Genomic DNA, 24805 nt, shown 5'->3' with positions numbered 1-24805 from the left:
ATCATTTATTAGTGCTGATAACATGTTAGAAGAATAAAGTAATTGGAAATGCCAATATTTGAACTGCATTTTCCCTTCTAAGTTTTGCAAGTGGGCAAATAATACTTTTTTGCATCTTTCCTTTCTTTTTTTCTTTATTGATTTTTTTTTTTTAGAGAGAGAGAAAGGGAGAGGGAGAGAGAGATAGAAACATCAATTAAAGAGAACATTGACTACCCGCCTCCTGCATGCCCCCCATGAGGGATCAGGTCCACAACCTGGGCATGTGTCCTGACCGGGAATCGAACTGGCGACCTCTTGGTACATGGGTAGATGCTCAACCACTGAGCCACACTGGCCGGGCACATCTTTTCTTTTTTAAAAAAATGTTTTTCTTTTTTTGGAGGGTGGGGGTTTGCTTTGTGAAAATCAACCTGGCTGTTGAGTTCTGGTTAGAGGAAAAGATATTAGAGCACAAGATAATGCTGGAAACCACACTTTCAACATTCAATTCAGCGCTGTCCAGAGCAACTATGAAGCTGGAGAAAGGTGAGTAATAACTTTGACAGCTCCACTCTAAAACGGACCTTATTAGTGAAATATAAATTACAACCAGGCACTTCCTATCAGCACCCCGCACAGCTAATGATAAGCAGTCAATGAGATTTATATACCCTTAGCATTTTGATAATGAGTCTGTTGCTTTGATGACAGTTTACTGTCAAACATTATGCTTAGAAATTTATAGCATTTGATTCAAATGAATAGACAGTTTAGCCTCATTGCAATCTGTTCTGATTTTTCCTTCCCATGAGGCTCACACTTTCACTTCTCTCTTTTTCCTTTGTTTATTCTTCTCTAGGCTAAGCTCTTACCCACTCCACTGGAGATGAAGTTCTGAAGTGAGTGCACATTGACGAGGAGAAAGTGTGTTAACATGAGGGGAAAGGGTTCAGTGAATTCTGAGAAGAGCCTTGAGGAGTCTAAAGAGAAGCCTGTTAAACTGAAGTATTCAGAGTTGCAGATGCACCAGGATGGTGACCACAGAGAGGTTGTGAAGTGTAATAGGAAGGGATTGGGTAGGGAGACGGGCCTTCAACTCTGTGAGAGGGCGGCCCATACACATTCGTGGGGAGGAGATGACACTTCGTTCCCTCTTGGAAAGAACCACACCTTGGTTCCCAGACCTGCCTTGAGGACAAGTGCCCAGTACATGCTGTTGACAGATTGCTGCTGGAAAGAGCCACCAAGACGATCCGAAGAGACCTCTACAGAGCTCCACGGCCCCCAGCTCCCTGTGCCCGTAGTCTGAGTGGACACAGCTGTTGGATCTGATGTCTGCCTCTGCACAGCAGGGAGTGCGGCTCCGAGGAGCGGGTGCCTGATTTTCAGGAAGCAGAACTGCAACTCAGAAAACGTGGTCTTTCAGGAAGATCAGCTTTGAACACAGGTAGCCGTGTTAGAATAGCATTTATGTGGCATTTTAAAAATTGTTTCAATGGACTGAAAACTTTCTGATCTCTGCCATCCTAGGCCCTCTGTTCTTTGCAGACCCTCTGGGCCTACTTCACCTTGTCAAGCACCACGTGTCCTCTGGCTTGGAGAGGTGAGCTGGAAATTTGTACCGTGTTTGAGGTCGAGGATGGCTGCCACCTTTGCCACTCCTGTTCTTCTGACCCCAACTCCATCTCAGCTCTGAAATCTTGGCCCTAAAATCTGTGCCATTGGATCCAGAATTTAGTGATCATCTTCTTGATGTCGAGTCTTGCCTTTTCTGAAAGAATACAGAGTTGGCTTCTCCCTCTGGCTCATTCTAGACCAGGTTGTTTCTGGTCAGAATCCTTCTTGGATTTGGAGCCCAAATTGTGTCAATGACTATTTCACTGGTAGTTAACTCCAGTGTTGCAGCAGAGACCTGGGTGCATGCTCAGACATGTGCCATTTTAATAAGGATTTTAATTACAATAATATCACTATCTATTCAGGCCTGACTATGAACCAGACTCTGGGCTAGGTATTTTACATGTTTTATTTTTTAGTGCTTATTACAGCTTTGTGAGGTAGTAGCCACACTTTATAAATAAGGAAACAGAGTCTCTGAGATGTGTCAGAGCAAAGATTCAAACCCAAAGCCCACAATTCCTTCAGGAATAGTAGAACCATAAGTGGGAGGTGATATTCAGAAAAATAAGGAACTCTGACTTCCCATCCCACCATCCATCTTACTGTCTTGATTTGGTCTTAGCTGGTAAATTTATTTTTCTTTTCCATGAGGATATTGTTCCATGTGATCATTCTTGTCTCCCAGCTGATGAATGACGTGTTAAGTTTAAACGATGCCGTGCTTCGGAGAGGGGGGAAGGAAGCTTTGGGATTCTCTGAGACCCGAGGCAGGCTAGGAACCAGGGTTGAGCAGCTTGTCCGAAGGAGCTGGTGCGCTGGTAGTTTTGGTGTACTCGCAGGAAAAGTCACAGTGTGGCCTCCGTGGTGGTCTCCAGCACGTACTTAGATTGGAGACTAAGCAGGCATTGGGGAAGAATGCATGTCAAGGAGAATTACGAAAACAAGCGAGTGTCATGGTGACAACATTTGAAGACGTGAAAGGGTCTTAAAAGGGTCATGGATAGAAGGCAGCATTTCTCTAGTGTGTCCCAGAGGTCCTGTAGCTGAAGGATCCCCCCTGGTGAATGTTCAGGGTGCTGAGTGCGAGGCTTAGCCCCAGAAAATGAGAGGCGCATAGTCGGCCATTGGCAGCTTAGACACAGACAAGCCGTGTGATTGAGTGGTTATTGCTCAGACTGGACTAGAACATCCTTTCTAGCCAAGATCTGATATTCCTTTAATAATAGCACATTATGTGCATGGGACTGTCTGCCTGTTTTGGGGGCTTTTGAAATACAATATTACTGAAGTTGCTGACATTTTATTCATAGAAGATGAAAAAGAATGCATTGGTTATCAAATGTCTTTTATAAATATATTCATGCATCTCATATAACCTTCTCCAAAGTTAAAACAACAACAACTTGTCCTTAGAAACCAGGAGAGGGCACGTGGAAAGGTTCTAAACAAAGATATTAATATTCACAGTATAGCTAAACCTTGCTAATTTGCACTAATGACTGGGAAACCTATTGCAGATTACAAAATTAGTGAGCACGCTGGCAACCAGGATTTCAAAAAACCCCAAGACAGCACCGAAAAACGAATCTATTCTCATAATTTCATCAACACAATTGAATTTTAACTACTGAGAATAATTCGTAGTCTGTATTTTGTTTATTTTGAAAATCGGTGTGCATTTTAAAGAGCAGTGGTGGGCTATTGGAGCAACATTTTTTTTTTTTTTTATCCTCATCCGAGGACATTTTTCCATTTTTTGTTCAGGTAGAGTAGGAGGGGGAGAGAGGAACAGAGAGAGAGAGAAACATCGACGTGAAGGGACACATCGAGTGGCTGCCACCCGCACGACCAACCAGGACCGGGGACAAACTGCAATATTGGAGCAACATTTTTAATGTATGGTTGTGGTTAGGAAATGTATATAAAACACACACACACACAACAAACAAAAACAGAAAACCCTTGGAAAGAAAGAAACTGAAGATTTGTCTAAAGGATTTTCAAAAAATATTTTTTGCAGTTGTAATACCAACAATAACTTTGCTCATTCCCTCTTGTAGTTATCAACCAGAATATACAAAACTTGACGAAATATTGCACAAAAGGCTCATAAGCGCGAGTGAAATCTCTTAATTAACCAGGCACCTTATTTGTGGAAGAGGTAATTTCCCAAAGCGCAGTCACGTGACAGGGGAAACAGACAGACGTGAATCACAGTTGGTCCTCAGTGACCGCAGCGGACCCTCGTCCTGCGGCAGTGGGAGGGGCCTGGGGGGCATCTAGGACCAGCTGGACCTATCCATTACTATGCTGTGTTTTTTCTCCTTATTCTCAATAAACATTTGCTTCCATGCCTAATTTTACATCCGTAACTTTGTATATTTTTCTTAGCTGTAATACATGTCTGCCCTCACAAAAATGGAACCCTCCCTGGCAGTCACCTGAAGGTCTAGACTTCGACAGAGGACAGTCAGTGGCGAGAGAAGGGCTGCGGGTAGCACCTGCGAACATGGGTGTTCAGAGCAGAGGAATCCTCTGTGAAAACGGAGAAGCAAAGAGCTCTGGGCTGAGAAAACTCCAGGGGTGTGGAGACCTCCCCCCGACCCCGCTGCTCACAGAAGATCGGAGTTTCAGCCGGCCTGGATCTGAGGGGGGCTGGGCAGGAGCCTACTGTATCATATCTCAAATTGTATAGGTTCTGTAATAAATACTCAGGACCATCTGTGACTTGAAGTTTTGGAAACATTACCCCATTACCCCCCCTTCCCATCTTGTTTCTCTTCATAGTCTTGTGGGTCTGCTAGTGTTTGTTAAGCTTGATTTCCTTACCTCACTTAGGAAGTCAAGGTAGCAAGTACAAATCAGGTGCAATTGATCACCTGTAACTAGATCTGGAATTGTTATCAGATTGCAGTAAGAACTCATGAATTTCAAAGACAGCTCTGGACAAGGAGGGAAAATGTACATCCAGGAGGAGAGATTGGGCATGGGAATTTTGCCATCATATATAATGGATTTCTCTAAAATATTTTGCCTATGTATGATTTCGCCACCTATCTTTGGGACCAGGAAATGGGACCAGGAAAGAGGGGTAAATAATTATTGTATTTAGAGAACTTAGGATAGATAACTTATTCATGTTCACTGCTAATTTAAACATTAACTACACCTTAAAATGCACTGTACTTGACAATCCTATTGAGGCTCTATATTCTTTGAAGAAATAAGAAATACGAATAATATTTTTTTCAAGGGAAGTGGGCTGTGTTTAGTGCTAAAATCTTTGGGATAAAAAAGGAAAGAAAGCTTTTCCCCTCTCATGATTATTTAATCAGAATTATATGAGTTTGTCATTTATTTATTTTAAGCATTTTGGAGTGTTGAGCTTCTTGGCAGTCCCTCATCCTTTCTTCCTCTACTTTTATGGCTTTGATAACTTCCTTGGGCTGTTTCCCTGGAGACAGTGATGATAATGGTCATAACGGGCACACTTGCTCTCCATCACTCTTATAAGGATGCAGTTGGTGTGAGTGGGTAAAAACTTCTCGTAATGAAATCCCATTCCAATTACTACCATGTAGAACTCAAAGCATCAGCAGAATACACTGGGAACACTTCAGCATCTTCTTGTTTTTTTTTTCCCCCATCCAGCTCAGATATTATTACTTCTTAAACTTTTGTCTGCAAGAATCCATCAATGTCCTTTTTCGATCTCTCTAAAATGCTCTCCAAAGAGGATTCAGAGATAGGTAATTTTCTCTTATCTGAGTTTCGTAAAATTTAGTTCAAGTTTTATGGTATTTTTAAGAGCCCTAGATGCCCATAGAGATAGTCGAGTTGAGTTAAAGTACACAGGCTACAATTCATTCATAATCTTAAAATATTCTTCAGAAAGAATAATCAGAGTAATCACTTCCCTGTTCAGAAGTGCGGTGGCCCAACCTCTTCTTAATATGTCCAAAGGTTTGAAAAGTCAATGTCTTTAGCCAATTATAAGGAATGTTTATAAAAGGTGTTGAAAGTATTTATGGTATGTATTAACAAACAGACGTGGTGAATTCTCTCATGGTGTTGACAACAGAATGCCAATTTTTGGAATCTCTCTGGACTACAACACTTTAATCTCATCAATGCCTTGATTCTGTTAGGGTGAGGAAAAGATGGCAATGTTCAAGTCTGACCCCTCCTCTTTTTGTTTCTTCACTTTTATTTTTTCCATTTCTAGATGTGGTTTTTAAAAGAGAGCAAGAGTGGTATCACTGCAGTTATCTTTAATTGAAAGCTGATTCAGCTTCTGTCTTCAGCTTCTCCTCTTCCTCAGCAGCCTCCCTGCAGAGCAATGAATGGACATTCATTTTTTTTATCCTCACCCGAGGACATTTTTCCATTTTTTGTTCAGGTAGAGTGGGAGGGAGAGAGAGGAACAGAGAGAGAGGAGAGAAACATCGATGTGAAGGGACACATCGAGTGGCTGCCACCCGCACGACCAACCAGGGCAGGGGACAAACTGCAACCGAGGTACGTGCCCTTAGCGGGAACCGAACCCGGGTCTCTCCAGACCGCAGGCCGACGCTCTAACCGCTGAGCCAAACCGGCCAGGGCTGAATGGACATTCCTAAACATGAACAACAAAAGGAAAATTCACTCGTAGTTGCCATTTTCTTCGTCATCACATTTCCAAACTGAAAAGAATTACCCTAATAAAGAAAAATGTTAACTAAAATAATAAAAATCATTTTCGACATTTTATTTTTATACACTGTTCACTTAATGAAGATGAATCCTATTATCTGGTGACATCATGATGTAGAATTCTGGTATATATGTTATGGCTAACCGAAATTCATCTAGATTGCTTATATGAATACCATCCACTTATAGGCTAATTTGCCTACATAAACTTGGGAGAAATATTAGTGCCATTTAAAACTCCATCCAATCATGAATCGAAACATTGGTTAAGCACCAACTATAAAGAAGATATGATGCTATAATTTTTAAGGATGCAAAGATGCGTGACGCACTGGCCTGATTTCAAGTAGTTTACAACTAACGCAATTATTAAAGACAAATAATCACATGAAGTAGTAAGAGAATGTCAGGTCTGACAGTATGAAATGCCAGGGGATGGCGAGCTCACTGTGGGCGGCTATGTTCAGAGAAGGCTTTCTAGGTTGTGCTTGATAAGTAAAGTATAAATAAGTTATGGTACCTATGAGGTAGAGATGTATAGGACTGGACAAGATCTATAAAGGAGAGAGGGGACAGGGACAGTGCTGTAGGTAGAGGGATTGGCACAATTAAAAATGCACCAGCTGAGCATTGCAGGGTTTTGAGGTTGAGTGGAAGGGCAGTGAACAGTTCAACCCACCTGGAGGCAAGGGGAGTGGCTGACCAGACAGGAGACAGCACTAAAATGTCTGAGAACATGTCACTCACACAAGAATTTTCGGCTGTGATAAATTCCTGCACACGTGCAAATGAACCCTGTTGTCTCAGTAACTGATTCATGTTTCAGTATCAAAGACAACTAAACAGTACTAGCTAATGGTCTCTATGTTGCTCACCATGCTTTTATAAAGAGCAAATGAATACATCTTTTCTGTTCCAAATGTGTCTACATATCAGTCAATGTTCATGGTTCTCAGAAAAGCCCCATCATGTAAGGGAGAGCACATGGCCTTGTATGAACCCACAGACACACACATCCACATCCACAGATCCCTTTATGTACATGTATGTGTACTTGGACAAAAGTTTACATAGAGATTGCTGAAAGTCCTGGTAATTGGTAAGAAGCCCTTGCGTCACCTTAGGAACCCTCACCAGGGGAAGGGTTTTCTTTGATATGTACCTCCTCCTGTTATTTATAGGCACTTTTAATGATGAGAACGAATGGACCAACCATGTCACAGTCTGTTCATTTCTTATACATGTGTGTGGTCTTTGATCACAGCTCTATAATTAACCTATGTTCAGACTGCCTGTGAAAACCACCCAGGTTTTTGTTCTTCCAGGTGAATTCTGTGAGCAGGTGTTAGTACATACCACCAAGTTTTCGAAGGCCAAACCCAAGAGAATACATTAAAATATTACTACAGTAATTATTTCAAAAAGACTTAATTTATTGGTAGACCAACTACATCTAAGCTTGCCTTTCACAATGTACTAGTGAGTACAATGATTTGAAGTCGTTTGGTGAGTTACTGAACATTTCATCACATCATCTTTTCGAGGAAATAATTAATTCATGAGGCATATTGATGACCGGTTTGGATTTTAGCAAATGGTAATTTATAGTATCAGCTCAGTTGTCTTGATGACCTTCACTGGACTATATTAGTATTTTACTGATTCTTGCCTCTTCTTTGCCTTCCAACATACCAGAGAATAATTCATATCCTTGTTAACCTTTGCAAATGATTTCCCCAAAGGTTTTCCTTCATCAATATCAGAGAAAACTAACCCATTGTCCTCATCTTTTACAAAGTAATTAGCCATAAATAATTGTTCCATCCACATATCTCTCTAACTGAATTGATTTTCTTTTTCTTTCCTTTGAAGGTAGATCTGTTAATTGTGGTCATGTTAGAATGCTATCACCCTTTCATTTTCCCATTTATTACTCCCTGCTTTTCTCTGACTACTCTGGATTACACCTGCCTTGTAGAGTTTAATGCTGTGTGAACATTGTTTTATTATACATTCAATTCCAAAGTAGAAGAATGGATTTTTCTATCCAGCTTTATTAGATTCGATTGTGGAATATTTTACTTAATGGGTAATTTTTATGGCAGCCCCCATGCAACATTTATATGGGAAATGTTGTGCTTCTTGATTAAAAATATCTCATGGGGTATTTTTCCCTAGGATTTTTCTTAAAATTACCTTTTGGCTGCATAAAGGTAAAAAAACACACACACAAAAAAACAATTATCTTTTCACTGGGCAAGAGTTGATCACCCGGTGACAAACTTGAGAGACTCACATACAATAATTGGAAGACGGCCATGACAAAGGATAAAGGGAGGTAAACAGAGCATGCCTCTGTGAGCCCTGTTCCTAACTCAGATGGGATTTTGTCTCTGTGCTGCACTAAGGAGCTTCCCTGGAAAATTATTCAAAAGCTTTGGCTGCTAGAGGTGCCAAGAGGTTAGTTCTGCCTTTGCTCACTCGTCTCCATTAGTCACTGATTTGCTTCTGGGCACCATTCGAGGGATTAATTTTTATCTACAAATCCCTGTAAGGTTGGGCCCTGGTTATCTTGGCAATTGTGTTTCTACTCACTCTAAAGGCAACTCTGATTCACCAGGGAGGCTCCTTCGAGATGACGAGAAGCCAGTGCTCTGTGCTTAAATGGGTCACCTTAATGTTGTGTGACTAGAATTTGGCAGTAAACAGGTATTTTATGTTCTGCCAAGATTTTACTATCAGATACACTCTCCTGTTAGCTATTTAATGAGACAAGGTCGTTTTCCCCCTCTTGCTATATTGGAGCGTTGCTTAGATTTATGTCTGATTTAGAAGCAGCTGTTCCCAGTTGCGTCCTGGTACTTAAAGTCTGAGCTATGTCTGGTGTTAGCAATTTGAAAAGCCTTTGTAGCTTGGATACTGATCTGATGTGGTGCTAGTGGTGTGGTAAATACGCACGTAAGCAAACAGAAATGAAAATAGTACACAGTTCATTAGTAGAGTGTTGAAAGCCTGGGATACGCTCTGAATTTCAAACCGACTCAGCCATAAAATCGCTCCCTTTCCTGGCAAAGGTAGCCTCTCTCTGCTTCCATTTCCTGAGTTAGAATATGGGGATTTTGTAATTTTCTGAACCTGGCTTCCATGGAAAAGGATAAAGATGACTTTCTGGAAGTGAGATTGCAAACAGAAAGTGCTCCAGAAGCTGAAAGGAAGTGATGCTCAAAAAACCACGTGTATTGGAAGAGGGTCTTATTCCTTAGTAATCTGAAAATCTCCTCGGTAATAAACATTTGACCTTTTGCTGTTTTGGTCACCTGGTTAAATGTGTGGCCTTTTCATTGTCCCGGTAACTTTTAAAAAGTTGAGGAAAAATATGGATATAACAAATGTCTCTGGAAAAAGCTAATTTGGCAAACTATCCATTGTCTGGGACTTTGCAGGCTGGTGGCTCTATCTTGTTCCCTTCTGCAGAAAAACAAAACAAAACAAAACAAAACAAAACCTCAGGGGAATAATGAAGAAAAAGAAAAATGAAGAGAATCTAAAATATGATCATCTTTCACGGAATCCAGTTCATGGAGAAGGTCACCAGCACTGTGCCTGCTGGACACTTGGGGCTTGCCTAGGTGTCCAGAGGAGTGGATTTGTTAATGTGGTGGGTATTTTGGGTATTTTGGGGGGGTTACTAGACACCATGCAGGTACCGTGCTGGATAAACAAGATAGACAGGGTTCCTGCTTTCATGGGTCGTATATATCCCATGAAGAGATAAACAAAAGACAGTACAGAAAAAGCAAAGAAGGAGGTTATTCTAAGGCCTGGGAGAGGGACGCATGAGGTGCTGAGGAGATGACCGCGCTGTCCCTACTTCCACCGGATGCTCCAGAGAGTCCACACTGGAAAGGAGACGTTTAAGCTGAGGCTCAAAACCCAAGGAGAAGCCCTCTGTGTGGAAGCTGCAGAAGAGTGCTTCAGACAGAGAAGGGCTGTGAAACACCCTGAGGTGAGAACCCAGAGAGAACCTGGGGCTGCAGCAGGGGTGAGGCCCAGGAGCCGGTCCTGCTGGCAAGGACCCCGGATTCATCCCAGCAGCCCTGGGAAGCCGCAGAGTTACAGGGCGAGGACCAGGATGATCTGATTCAGCGCCCGTGCCTGTTGCTGGGGAGGAGGGGCTGAGCGACGTCCCTCCCGAGCAGGTCTGCCCCTCCTCACTGTCAGCGCGGTCTGGCCGCCACCTTTCACCTCGCTGAGTGCAGTAGCCTCTAGACCGGCCTCTCCATCGCCCTTTAACCCGTTCTCCACGTCACAGCTGCAGCCGTCTTCGCACGAACTCGGGTTTGTTCCACCGCCGCTTAGAAAGCTGCTGGGCTTCCCACCGCTCGCGGGCAGGTTGCATCCCGCCTTCCTGCTGGCTGCGGGCTTGGCTCCTGCGGCTCCCTCCTGGCGGCCGGGGGCTCCGCCTCGCTGGACTCCAGTCACAGGAGGGCTTTCGCGGGGTTCTTGATCGATCGTGTGGTCATGGTTCTCTCTACCTCGGTACCTTTACACCTTCTTTTTATCTGTTATCCTAAACATCTACCCCGGCACCATCACAACTACCCATGTGTCTAGCTCAGTGGTTCTCTAATTTCAATGTGCTTCAGAATCAGGTGGTGGTTGTTTTCTGGTACGTGCCCCAGCGGGAACCGAACCCGGGACTCTCTGGTCCGCAGGCCAACGCTCCAACCGCTGAGCCATACCGGCCGGGGCCAGAATCAGTTTTTTTATTTCTAAAGTGGGAAAATGATCTCTCTCTCTCTCTCATACACACACACACACACACACGAGGAATATGTACATTAATTTCTGAAAAGTAAGAATAAAAAGAAAGTGTTCCTTAAAGTCCATATCTCCTTCCTCTGTTGTCATCATAAAGCCTAGAGTGGGGGTTTTGTTGTCAGGCAGCCAGTAAGTGAGTAGCATCCAAGCATGCGATCTTGGAAACTTCAAGCAGAGAGATGATTGTGTGATCTGAGGTGTGAATGGCTGGCCCTGGGACCCCAGAAAGCTAGTTATACCTCTCACTAGTGTCATCTCTCTGTGAATGATGGAATGGGCACAGTACTCTGGACTGTTTATCATTATTACATTTTTTTATTTCTGATATGCTGCTATTTCAAAAAATCCAAATGACTGTAAATAGTGGACTTAATTTTAATGCAATCAGTGGAGATTGTGACTTTTCCAGCAGGACAAACAGCTGCTGGGACGTCAGTGGCCGAGGTCAGGTCTAGGCATTTGATCTGTCTGTAGGATGTGCAGCCCAGAACTCCGGGCCAGAATCCAGGGCCAGGACTCTAGCTGGCTCTGCCTGGCATTGGGTGAGACCTCTTAACTTGGGAGGGGTTACACACTTGGTGGCCATCTCCTTTCTCATCTCTGTGGCTGTGCACACGCTCCTGTCCCGTTTTTGTTTTGATAGCACCTATGTTTTCTTCAAAACTAGCCCAGTTGTCCCCAGTTCCAGAAAGCCTTCCAAACCGTCTGGGTACTAGTGCCTCAAGCGTTTCCCACTGCAACGTGGGCTTCCTTCTATTGGGTTGTAATTGTTGACAGTAAGTGTCCTTTACATCTCTGTCACCCTCACTAGAGTGTAGGCAACCAGAGAGAGCAAACTCCTTGTGTTCCCATTACTTAGAACAGACCAGGCACCCAAGATCAGCTCGTTGAACATGTGAGTGAGCCAGAGCAGCTTTCTTCTGTGACAGAGGGCTGGTGCATCAGGAAGCACTAGTTATCTCGCTGGAGAAGGAATCCAGAAAATTAGAGACTCACAGAGAACGAGGAACAAGGGAAGGAAGATATCTCTGAAGACAACACATGAACCTACTTTTAAAAATTGCTTAGAGTCAGTATGTTTAACATTTTTCTTTTTGTTTATTGAGTTTAGAAAGAGAGGAGGGGAGAAAGAACATGAAAGATTTCAATTTGTTGTTCCACTTATTTATGTATTCATTGGTTGATTCTTGTATGTGCCCTGATCAGGAATCGAACACGCAACCTTGGTGTATCGGGATGATGTTCTAACCAACTGAGTTATTTGGCCAGGGCCAGCATCAATATGTTTAGAACAACTTTATTTTCACACATTTCAAGGAGGCACTTGCCTAGTAGAAACAGTAAGCTTCAGCACACTTAAATTTTACACTCTGAGTCCTTAACAGGTCATGCCCACACAATCCTAATTGTGCAGCACATTTTTGTAGCTGTAGACAGAAACCCTACTTATAGAATCTTCTTGACACTTCCTCTTCCCATAGCTCACCCTTTCCTTAATATACTGATTAAATATGCATTTCAGACAAGGACAAACAAGAGGATACTAGTAAAAGTAACAAACCTGGCAATGCAATTGAAATGTTAAGTCCCAGGTATCCACTTAGCAGAGTAGAGCACTCTGTTCAGGTCAGCACAACGAGGCAGTTATTTGGCATGCTAATTGTTCTTATTCCCTCCGAAGAATAGAATCTTCATCTGGCAGGCTGCCCACTGACAACTTATGAAACAGAACATAGCTACTGAAGGCTCAGGATAAGGATCAGACTTTTCTTCTTGCCAACCATGTTTTCAGTCAACTAGCCTCGGAGGCTGAGATGTCTCCAACCCATCAATGCCTGCAGTCCCAGGCAGCCGTTCTTTCTTTAGCCAGACCTGTTGGCACTTCAACATATGCATGCAACTCAGCCCAGAATGTGTTCTGCATAAATTTGATATTTTGAAAATCAAATTTCATGTGCTCAGAAAATGAACTTGGAGGAATTCACACCTATACTTGCCTGGTAGACTCAGCTCTCAATTTTTTCTGAATGATGAACCAAGTCCCATCTCCAAAGAATAATCATATATAAGAAAAGATATAACATTTAAAAAAGAATAGTTCATTGATTTTTAGAGAGTGAGAAAGGGAGATGGAAAGAGAGAGAGAGAAACATCAATGTGAGAGAGAAACATTTATCAGCTGCCTCCGGCATGCCTCATACTGGGGATCAAGCCAGAATCCTGGGCATGTGCCCTTAACCTGGAATTGAATCAGCGACCTCCTGATGCACATGAAGATGCCCAACCAACTGTGCCACACTGGCCAGGGCTAAGCATTTTTTTAAGGTTATAAACCTCTAGATCACTGGCCTAGGTCTTTCATATTAGCTTTCCTCTCTGAAGTCCAAGAACCAACCTCCTGGCCTAGGTTGTATGGTAGTACCTTGTATGGTACTGTGTTCCTCTCCAATTGATGTGATCTCTAGGTAAGGGTCTGTATCATTTTCTAATATCCTCCAAAACACTTAAACACACTAAGGCTAGACCACAAATAACTGAAGAATTGTTATTCTGATATAAAATCTTAGACGAGAAAGATCAACCACATTTTGAAGCAGAAATTTTGATTTAGAGATATTCTAATGTACAAAAAAGAACAGAACTATTGAACTCTTTTATATACTTAATGAATTATATGCACTAAGGCAGCATATGTTTCATTCATGGCCTTTGTCCCATTGCTAATATATTCCTTATTTTTACCTCTGTTGTTTATTACTAGGTAATGTTTTGATATGTATATCTCTGATACCACTGATCACTTCCCTATATGTAATATCATTTTAGAGTCTTTTAAAGAAATAAAAATGCTATATTTTTATTTTTGACTGAAATATACATTTAAAGTATAAGAAGTCAATGAAACTGAGTAACTTAATCCCATTTAAAATTGGTTGGAAGATTCTATCCATCTATCCATCTATTACATGCCCACAGACATATATACATAAAAGATCAAGGACAATGTCCATCTCCATTATTTCAATGTCATCTTAAGTCATTTTATAATAAGTTAATGATTACTGATGATAAGTGATCTCCCAGCTGAAGGCACCTATCAATTGTGCAAACATTTGGAAACATATTGGTGGAATCTACAGAGTCTCATCTCCAAGAGACAAAGGACACAAATACTACATGGCCATTGTAACATGTTGGAAGTGACAGAAAAACCTTGCTTATAGAAAGAGAATACAAAAATAAAATTCACCTCAAGTATCCGAGAAGAGCAGTTCTCAATTTCCTGTGGTTTAATTGTGAAATTATTCTACCAATCTTTGGTCCAGTTCTTAATGAGTACCAATTATTGTTAATAATTGACCAAATTCCCTGTGGGGTAAAACAAGGATTTACAGATAAAAAAAATATTACAGATAATTTTCAGTGACTATAGATGTTCAGTCTAGGCAATAACAGTGAAAAAGAGCACAGGAAGGCAGAGGTCCTGGGATGAAACAAGAAGGATTGGTAGTGTTTCAATGTGGTGATAGACACACAAGAAGACATTGACATTAAAGAATTGGGAGATATCCAGGAATAGGATGAAGGTCAATGGCAATATTGCATAAATTATTACAAGATCAAAATAACACACAGGCAGAGTGTTTTCATTTTGATATGATTCTCTAGAGTATAGATTGGTGATGAGGTGAAGCTTAGGAAATTTGGGAATGTGTGTTACATACATGTTGACAATAAAAAGATGTTATTATATTTTGCCTTTGCAATTTTGGTAAGCCTGTGTCAAAATGATTGTGTCAAAATAGCTGTCTATGTCTGCCTGAGAAAAACATCTGTGTCAAGATGCTGCTTCCAATGGTCAGAGATGAAGCTTCCTGCTTGTGAACATCATGGGGAAACTCACCTTGTATCTCCTGTCTGGGCTCCCAGACTGCATTGCGTTTACTGCCAGCTCCCACACGGAACTGGCAGGGTGAGAATCCACCTCTGTCACTTATCCTGGCTGTTCATTGATCGGTGTGTAAGTGGGAAACCCAAAGTAGAAAATAGACGTTCATGGTTCTTCACGAAATAATAAGATTTTCCTTTGTGATTCATGCGTTTGCTTTAGAGTTTTTCTACTGAACATTTTATAAAATTCTCCCAGTAGAGGAACTAGGTGGCCCCTGAGAAGTAAGACACAGAATAATGAGTTACGGAAGAACCTGCCCTTCAGGGGCCACTTAGCCACCTGTTAGGACCCTTGTATTCAGTAGTCACTAGAACTGTTCACAAATATTCTGGTTCGTCTCCTTCCAGGCACGTGGTTCGATTGCATGTCCCTGCTCTTCCTTTGTAAGTGGGCTTTGCCCTGCGACTTTCCTTTGCCAATGAAATGTGAATAGAAATGATATGTGGGGCTTCCTTTTTCTGCTGTGGAAGCGAGTTTTGAGATGGCACCTCTGCTCCCTTGGGTCTCTGACAATACAGGGCGGAGCCCCAGCATTACCTTACTCTAGCATGACCGAAGAATACACTTTGTAGTGTTAAACCACTGAGATTTGAGAGCTAGCTCCCTCTGACAGGTATACTGGAAAAAAGCGAAGTTGTTCAGTATGCCCGGGCATATGCGACTCTCTATTCTTCCCCCAAACATTGTTAATTCCGAATTAGGTATTGGTTTTATTTTTGTCATCACAAAGGTCTCCCAAACAGAAAATCAAAAAACTGTAACATCTCCTAATTTTTATTTCTGATAAATTATTACTGCTTTACTAAACATCATAGAAAGCTGTTAAGTACTAATTATTTGTTCAAGTTTGAAAGTCATAATTATGGCAATAACTCAGACGAATAAGGACTAGGATTGCCTTGCAAATGTTTCAAGTGGCAAACTTTGTGAGCCGGTGACAAAGGATGATTAAAAAGAAGGCTAAGGCTATTGCCCAGAGTGTTTGAGTTGTTATTCTGTTTTGACAAGTGCACTTTAGCTTTAATTGTAGGTGATAACAGTCTGTAAGGAGAGTGGAGATGCACTGGGATTCATTTCAGACTGCGCACTGTTCTTAAGTCAGCTGAGAAATGATGAGTGACGTTGCCAAGTTTCCATGTGAAAATGATTATGTTTGTAGATTGCCAGAGAATGAACCTAAACTATTCTCTCGTCTATTCTGATTGACTGACACACAGATATACCTGATCGAGGACATGTACTGCCAATAACTGAGTGTCTTCTCCTTTTCCATTTTCAGAAAACTACTTGATAATTCAATATTTTTTTCCAGCAAGAATCCCTCACATTCCCTGTGTTCATTTATATTCATGTGTTATGGTTTGGTTGTAATCCAGGGTTTTCTGACTGATGAGCTATGTAAGGCTTGTTTCAAACCAAGGCAAACTACAACTTTCTCCTCGTCTTCATGTTTCTTTTTCATGTGAAATACTATGAAGTTTCCCAACTTCTCTGGGAAATGTGGTTGTTATCATATAAAAGAAGCTCAGTTGAACCTTTAAAAAATGTAAATACTACCTCACAACAAGTTACCATCATATGCCAGAGAAATTACCTATCTCTCTTATCTAGCCCAGGAAAAAAAAAAGAAAAATGCAAAATAAAAAACTGGAAAATGAATGATCCATTAACTATTTGATATCAAAACTTTCCTAAATGTCTTTAAGTCTGGTTACTTAATCTTAGATTTTCTTTTTTCTTTTTTTTTTTTTCTGCCTCAAATGTAATCTCATACATTTTTTTCCAACTCAGGTAGACTTCATTATTTACAATAACATACAAATTTGCATATAAATTATATATTAGAAAGAAGGATACCCCAGAAAGCAATTGTATCTGGTTTTCTACCTTTCTTTCTATTCTATTACTTTGAATTCAGGTGATATGATCTCTTTTTAAACTTCCCCAGGATTACTTTGCATTACTCCTTATTTGTTCCTTGAAAAGCTTCTGCAGATGAAAGGTTATTTACTATAGTCCTTGCACTCACAAAAACTTAATAGGGAGAACACTTGCAAGCCGTGCAGTGGTATCTGTCAGAAAGGCAATAATTTGGTTTCAAAAACCTGTCTGGTCCTTTTTCTTCTTCTTTCCACTCTGCCAACTGATACAAAATTGCATATAAAGTGACTCAAATGGACAAAAAGCAAATACCTGTAGGAACTCTAACTCAGAGGTTCTCAATCTTCTGTGTTTCTATATGGCGATTTCTAAGGGTGGGGATCACACAGGACTGGTGGGTGCTGGGGTGGGACAACATCCCAGCTTCTGGCAGGTAGATGTGTGGCTTGAACGGCTCCGCTGGTCATTTTGACACAGCCTTGTGAGGAGCAGGTGTGGGGGATCTCCATCTCCCCTTGAAAATCACTGCCCTGATTTTGATGGAGAAAATGTTTCAATAGCATATTTTGGGGAGGGAATTAGATAACCCCTAAATTCTTTTTAGACTGAGCTAGTTTACGTGTATTTTATAAGGTTATTGAGAGTTTCAAAAAGCATATTCTTTAAAGGTTTCTTTCTTGTCAAGGGTGTGCATTAAAATTCTGGATCACAAATAAGATTGTCAAGAAGGGACCCTGGACTCTGTCAGTCTTAAATAAGTAGGTCCTCATTTTTCTGCTACACAGAGCAGCTTAGAGAATATGGGGACATAACAGTCACCCCCAAGGGTTCTGACAAGGCTTTGGTAGTCTTGATGGCACTCTCTGTACTTGGTCTGTTTGGCTTATGAGTTGTTCACGTGGGTCCCTTCAGATTCTGGGCTTACCAAGGCAGCGACTAAGTCTGTACAAGAGACTTTTCAAGTTTTTTTGTTTTAAATGTTTGTTGTTGTTGTTTTTGTATTATTTATGGCTCCCTTGTCTAATACTTCTTCTTGTCCCTTCTTCATGGCATTCATGGTCCTCAATATTATATGACCTCAATATAGGACCTTGACCTTTTTGGCCTCAGTGCTCCTGAACTTCCTGACATGTACACCGCCTTCCAGAGAAATATTTCTTGAGAGTTTTGCTCCCTCCCTTGGCTCCAGGCCTTTTTGTCTGCTTCTTTCCTTATCTAGAATGTGCCTCCAGCGTCTACCAAACCTCTGATAACAGTACATCCTGAGAGGCTTCCAAATTTAGTGAATGGCATCATCATTTACCATGCTGCCTGAGACTAAAAGCAGAGGTGGTATCCTGGATTCATCCCCACCATCTACCCGTCAACAACTCCTGTCAATCCTATTACAAAATATATTTCTCACATTCTAAGAATTTACCATCTCCACAATGACTTCTCTCTATGCCACCACCTGTTCTTAATGCCCAAAGCAGACCCCTAACTGGTATCCCTAGTTCTACATACAACTCAAACAAAACATTCCTTGCTCAGCAGCCAGCAATGATCTGTTAAAAGTATGAACCAGTTTAGACCACCCCCAGTTTAAAACCCCACAGTGGCTTCTATTGGCTCTGGGAATGGGTTCTCTGGCACCTCCTCAACATCACTTCCTACTTTTTTCTTTGCTCATTATGTTCCTGATTCACAGATCTTCTTTCTCTTCCTTGAACAATGGAAGCGTATTCTCCTCCGGGACTTCGCATTTGTTGTTCAGTCTGTGTGGAATCCACTGAGCCCCAAATCTCTGCTTCTTCATATTCAAATCTGCAATCACCAGGCATAAACTCATCCCTTCTCCCTAGGTACTCTATATTCTATCAGTCTATTTTGTCCTCATTGATGCTATCTTTCCTGTTAACCACTCACTGGATCCCCAGTGCCTAGATCAAGGCCAGCCTATGAACACTGCCTGCCTGAGAGAAGTCTGAAATGCTTCCTTCACGAATGCCCATGGTCTTAGCTCCTCTTGTGGTATCTCCCCTATATTTAGATACTTTTTTCTCCTGATAAAGTTGAAGCTTTTCAACTTTTTATCCTCCAGAGTGCTTTTGGTGGGGTAGACACTTAGTATATATTTACTTAATTCAATTACACTCTTTTTGTTGTTAAAGGAAATTGAGTAACAAATTTAAGTAGTGCTGTTTAGTACCCAAGAGAAATAGAAACAATTAGCAGGACCTTATACAGTTACTACACTGTGTGTTCATCTTCAGGTAGTGATTGTTGGGTATGCTGTATTTCCAGATTTCCATATTCAAGAGCTCACTCTACAGAATCTGATAACAGATGATTGGTTAAAAATAAAGTAAGAAAGCAGAACTGCAAATTGATGCACAAAGGGAAAGCTCATGTTCTCAAAGGTTCAATCAGTACCTATTGTGTGTCATGGATTCCTGACACTATCTCGGTGAGGGCACGGGTTGGCGGAGTTAGGAAGAAAGATTGCAGTCTTTAAACAGAGGGGAAAAGGAACAAGCAGAAAAAAGTAATGATGTAAAAGAGATGATGTTCAAATTCAACATTTGAGTCAGACTAAGGAGCATATAGAAAATTTTTCTAAATCTCTGCAGAGGTATTGGTTACTGCGCTCTCCATAGCAGGTAAAGAAAAGACACCCTCAACTCTCTGTCATGTGTAAATTGCTTTTAGTCACTGTCTCCAGGAAAGTAAGACATGTCAGCACGGAAGTTGTTAGGCTGCCAAAATCCTATTGTCAGGCAACTAGGACATTTGAAATCAGATGTGCTGAAATTTCATTTGGGGATTTTCTGCCACAAATCCCTAACATATGGAGAGACCTCTGGCTAGAAAGCAAGTAAACGTCACACAAAAAAATCTCTTTTCAAATATATTTTAAACAGATCTTCTCAAAGATTCCTGGAAACAAGTTACAAACTGAGGTGTTCAAGAAGGCTGGGGATAGGGAAGATAGGCAGTTACTTCAGGGAGAACAACAGTCGTCCACCTTCCTAGCAGAGCCATTCTTCAGTTTCTAGTCATTCAACAAATATTAGTGGCAAAGCAGGGTATCACAATGCTTTAGACTTGGAGTCAGGCTTGGTTTGAGTCTGGGTTGGGTTGCTTATTGTGAGGGTTAGTTTTACGTGTCAGCTTGGCCATGCTGAGTTATTCAATCACACATGAAGAAGCAGGTGTTGCTGTGAAGGTATTCTGTGGATGTGGCTGACATCTGAGTTCGTTGACTTTACATAAAAAAGATTACCCTTGATAATCGGGGTGGGCCTCATCTGATCAGTGGAGGGGTTTAAGAACAAAACAGATTTTCCAGAGGAAGAAGAAATTCCAACTTTAGACTAGAGCATTAGCTCCTGGCCTGAGGGTTTCCAGCCTGCCTTACAGATTTCAGACTTGCTTAGCCAGACTCCACAACTGCACAAGCCAATTCACACACACACACACACACACACACACACACACATATATATGTATATATATAATTTCATTTTATTTCTCTTGTAGAATCCTGGCTGATATTCCTAGTAACTGAGATGATCATGGAAAAGTAGCTTAACTTCTCTCTGCCTCCATTTCTTCATCTGTTACAGAAGGATATCAATAGTGCCAATCTCCCAAGCGGTGGTGAAGATTAAATGAGTCAATAAACATAAGGTTTTTAGACGGGGGACTGCACACAATAAGTGCTCTCCTTAGTTATTAAGCACTTATTTTTTGCTTATGGTAGTTGTGGGTAAGAAGTAAGGAAGATGAGATGCTTTATATTAAGAAGCATGTCATTTCTCAGAGGGGATAAGGCATAATCACAAGTAAATTTAGTCAGAATGAAACCCTGGTACACACTCATAATTAGGGAAAGGTTGTGTTACAATTCTCATATCTACTGTGTGTTAAGTATGACACAATTTTTATTCGTTATTTTAATTTTAATTTTTTGCAGATAGAGTGGGAGGGAGAGAGAGGAAGAGAAAGAGAGAGAGAAACATTGATGCGAAAGGGACACATTGAGTGGCTGCCACCCGCACAACCCAACCAGGGACGGGGACAAACTGCAACCAAGGCATGCACTCTTAGCGGGAACCGAACCTGGGTCTCTCTGTAGCGCAGGCCGATGCTCTAACGGCTGAGCCAAATTGGCCAGGGATATCTGTTATTTTAGGTAACAGATACTCATTGGGTTTCTAGTATATACTAGCATAGTTCTAGATGCTAAGAATAAAATTAGACAGAAGGAGTTTCTACCTCTGTAATATATATTCTAGTAGGGACTACACAAAATACATAGGTTAATAAATATGTCATATAATTTCAAGTATGGATAAGTTCCATGAAGAAAGATAATGCATCGTAAGAATGGTCAGGGCAGGGTCGGTGGCACTTGAGCTGAGAACGGAATCATGAGAAGCAGCAACTTCGCAAATATCTTGGGGAAGATGATTTCAAGCAGAGAAAGTAGCAAGTGTGAAGGCCCTTCAGTTAGAATACACTGGACATACTGCAGGGAACTAAGAAGACCATCGGGCCTGTCCTGGAGTCAGCAATGGGGAGAAGGTAGGGAGATGAAGTTGGACAGGGACATGGAGCCCAGAAGTAATGGGGCCTGCAGGCCATCATGAGGAATTTTATTTAATTTTAAGTGTGATGGGAATATATTGGTGCATTTAGAGCAGGGAATACAGACGTTGATTGTAGATGCTGGGTGATATGGGCCCTGCTGGAGAGGGGAGTGGAGACAAGAAAGAAATCAAGGAGACAGCATAGGAGGTGATTCAAGTGGAACAGGTGAGGGACGATAGTGGCGGTCACTCAGGGGGCACACTTGGAGGCGATGAGAAGTGGATGATAATCAAGATGTATTTTGGGGACAGAGATGTAGGATAAAGCCCAGAATTAAGATGCAACTGCTGCCTTGACATCTTTGAGCTTCATAGGGCCCCAAAGGCCTACGTATGAGCTCCTCTGCCAGATGCGCTCCCCACCCGAAGCAAGAGCTCCCCACCTGGCTAGTTCCTGCATCAGTGGGACCAGCTGTAATCCACCGGGGCCTCAACCTAACAGGTTTCACTTCCCTGCCAGCCTGTGAAGTTATTCAAACGAGCTAATCACATCCTCCCACTGGACCAAGGCCTACTGCATGCTGTCATTGCTGTCATTATTACAGAGCCCGTCCCGCCCCCTTGCTTGTTCACTCTGTTCCGGAGGGGGACCCCCGTGTGGCCCTGCATGGCATATGTTGTCCTTCTGCCATGGGCTGCTGAGTGGAGACGACTAATGAAACTCTGCCAGCTTCATCTGTCCAGCACTGGGTGCCCTGTGTTTGCCATCTCTTGTTATTGAAGGCAAGAGATCTCTGGCCAACAAATGACACGTTCTGCACCTTTTACAAACTCTTGGGCCATTGTCTGAGTGTGGTACCATTTGGGATAAAGAACTCTGGGACCCTCTTCCCCCATAGACACTCAAAATATAAATCAGGGTAACTGATGTCTGTATATATACAACGACAAGACTTTACTAGGGCATACTTACCCTCTTTGGAGTAGTTCCAGGCATTAGTGAGCATGGCCAGATCATTAATTTTATTTCTCAGAATAAACAATGCTAGGCTCTTTAAAAAAAAAAAAAAATTAAGGGAGGGAGAGAGGGAAACGTCAATGTGGGAGTGGAACTCGATCGGCTGCCCCCTGCACCACCCCCAACCAAGGATCCAGCCTGCAACCCCTGGCACGTGCCCTGATCAGGAATCACACCAGCAACACTTTGGTGCACAGGATGATGCCCAACAAACTGAGAGCCACCGGCCAGGGAAGCAATGTGAGGCCCTTGAAGAAGGCGTCAGTGGGGTGTTCACTTTCCCTGTGGACACAGGCATGTGGTTTAATTGAGAGGCTTCCTCAGTAAGCTCCGATTTCACTTATAAAGTGGCCAGTGAATCCCCCACTGGGTGTCACTATTGCCACAGGCATTGATTAATCTAAATCCACATCTCAGCACAAGTACCCCTGACACTCATGCCCCACAGTTTCTCAGTTGCCTTTCTTGGCCAAAGAGGAAGAGCTCTCTCAAGTCCATGCCTTTGACAACCACCCGCCACATGGCCCTCTCCCTCATGGTCAGGTCCTGTGAGGCTTCTGAGGGAGGCATGTCTCCTACTTTCTGAAAATCTGTCATCAAGGGTTAGGTTGATATCCGTATATGAAAGGGTTGACTGTGGTGTAAGGGCTGAAACTGAGATGCAGTAGTAGTCGCTGCCCTGACATCACTGAGCCTCACAGGTTGCCCCACCAGCTGCCCCGCTCTTGCCAGGTATTCTCCCTTACCCGCTAATTCCCACATCAGTTGCACCAATATTTGAACCGAGCCTTGTTGAAAACATTCCCACCACTGCTAGTGGGATTGGGACTGCATGTTCCAGCAGAAGATGGCAAACCAAGACAGAAAGATAGAGAAGTCCAGAAAGACATGTGATTTGGCTTAGCTGATTGGAAATAGGAGGCAAGGCTGTAAATCTATGCAGGGATCTTCCTTATCAAAGACCTTAAATACTAAGTCCATGCTATAGCCCAAGGACGCTGCACATTTCCTGGCCAGATTAGGCATTCCACAAATGTTTGTTGAATGAATAAACTCCATGTGAATCCTAAAATATTCTTAAGGCAAGAGATAATAATTGTAGATCTTTTCTTTTGCAATGGAGTGATACCTTCTTTATACCATGTCACATAATGCTAGGTAAGGGGATCCAGCCCATGTGTATATTCATGCATAGCATGTCTGAGCAGTAGCAGTCAGCATAGAGCCACTCAAAGATGATGCTGTCAACATGTACTCTTGCCTCGTGACAATGAAAATTGGGGTTGTAATCCATTTAACAAAAATGCGATTTTTCCCCCCTGTAATATACAAAGATTATATGTTTCTCCAAAGGGCAACTATATTACCCAGAATATTACTTCAACCCTTGGCTTCTCATTAGGTGCAGGTGTGTGGATGGAGACAGCCACTGACTTATTGGGCCTGAATACTCTGGTGACCTAAAAGCAGCTGCTTCTGCAACCCATTCCCTATCTCACAAACTATCTAGTCTCAGAAATCCACTTTCTGTTATAGTAGAACGTGTCTTCTTTCTCCCCGACCTCTCACCTCTGCAATCTTACCGGGATGAGGTGAAGGGGCAGAACTGAAAATCCAAGTAAGTGGAGGGAAGAGTGGAACAGAGGCATTCTGTAATGGAAGAGAGGTCCTTCACCGTGACACGTTGCACTGCATACAATGATTTGTGTGTGTGTGTGTGTGTGTGTGTGTGTAATTGCTTTCTTTCTAGTCTCCTTCTGGCACTTGATAATTCACTTCATCATTGCCACTCATCTACCTTAGCCAAGAAATTACAAATGAAGCAGAGAGAAAATAGCAAGTGAGTGAGTGAGAGAGATTCTGAATTTGACAATCACAGATAAAGTTAAAACAATGATGACTGGTGCTTGTATAACAGTTATCAAAGTTGATGTTTGAAGTTTATGGTGCTTTAGTTAATGAGATGTCTGAGCAGAGAAACAACAGCGTTCAAGTTAAGTTCAACTAAAGCCTCAAAATACCTTTATACATTTTTGTTTTTATCTTGTCTTCCAGGGACAGACTAAGAGAAATCTGTTCTTCGTGGCAGCGACCATGACAACAAACTCATTGCATGTTCTTACTTTTATGCACATGATAGACAACACTGAGAAACTTTTGATATCTTTCCTACACACATAATTAAGCAACTAGTGACTGCCTTTCACTCCTGAAATGATTGGAACAAATACCAAGTTATCCTGGGATTTAAGGGCAAAACTCTGG

Source organism: Molossus molossus, unplaced genomic scaffold (assembly GCF_014108415.1).
Source record: "Molossus molossus isolate mMolMol1 unplaced genomic scaffold, mMolMol1.p scaffold_m16_p_9, whole genome shotgun sequence".
Classification (NCBI taxonomy): Eukaryota; Metazoa; Chordata; class Mammalia; order Chiroptera; family Molossidae; genus Molossus; species Molossus molossus.
Note: the sequence above shows the minus strand (reverse complement) of the source record.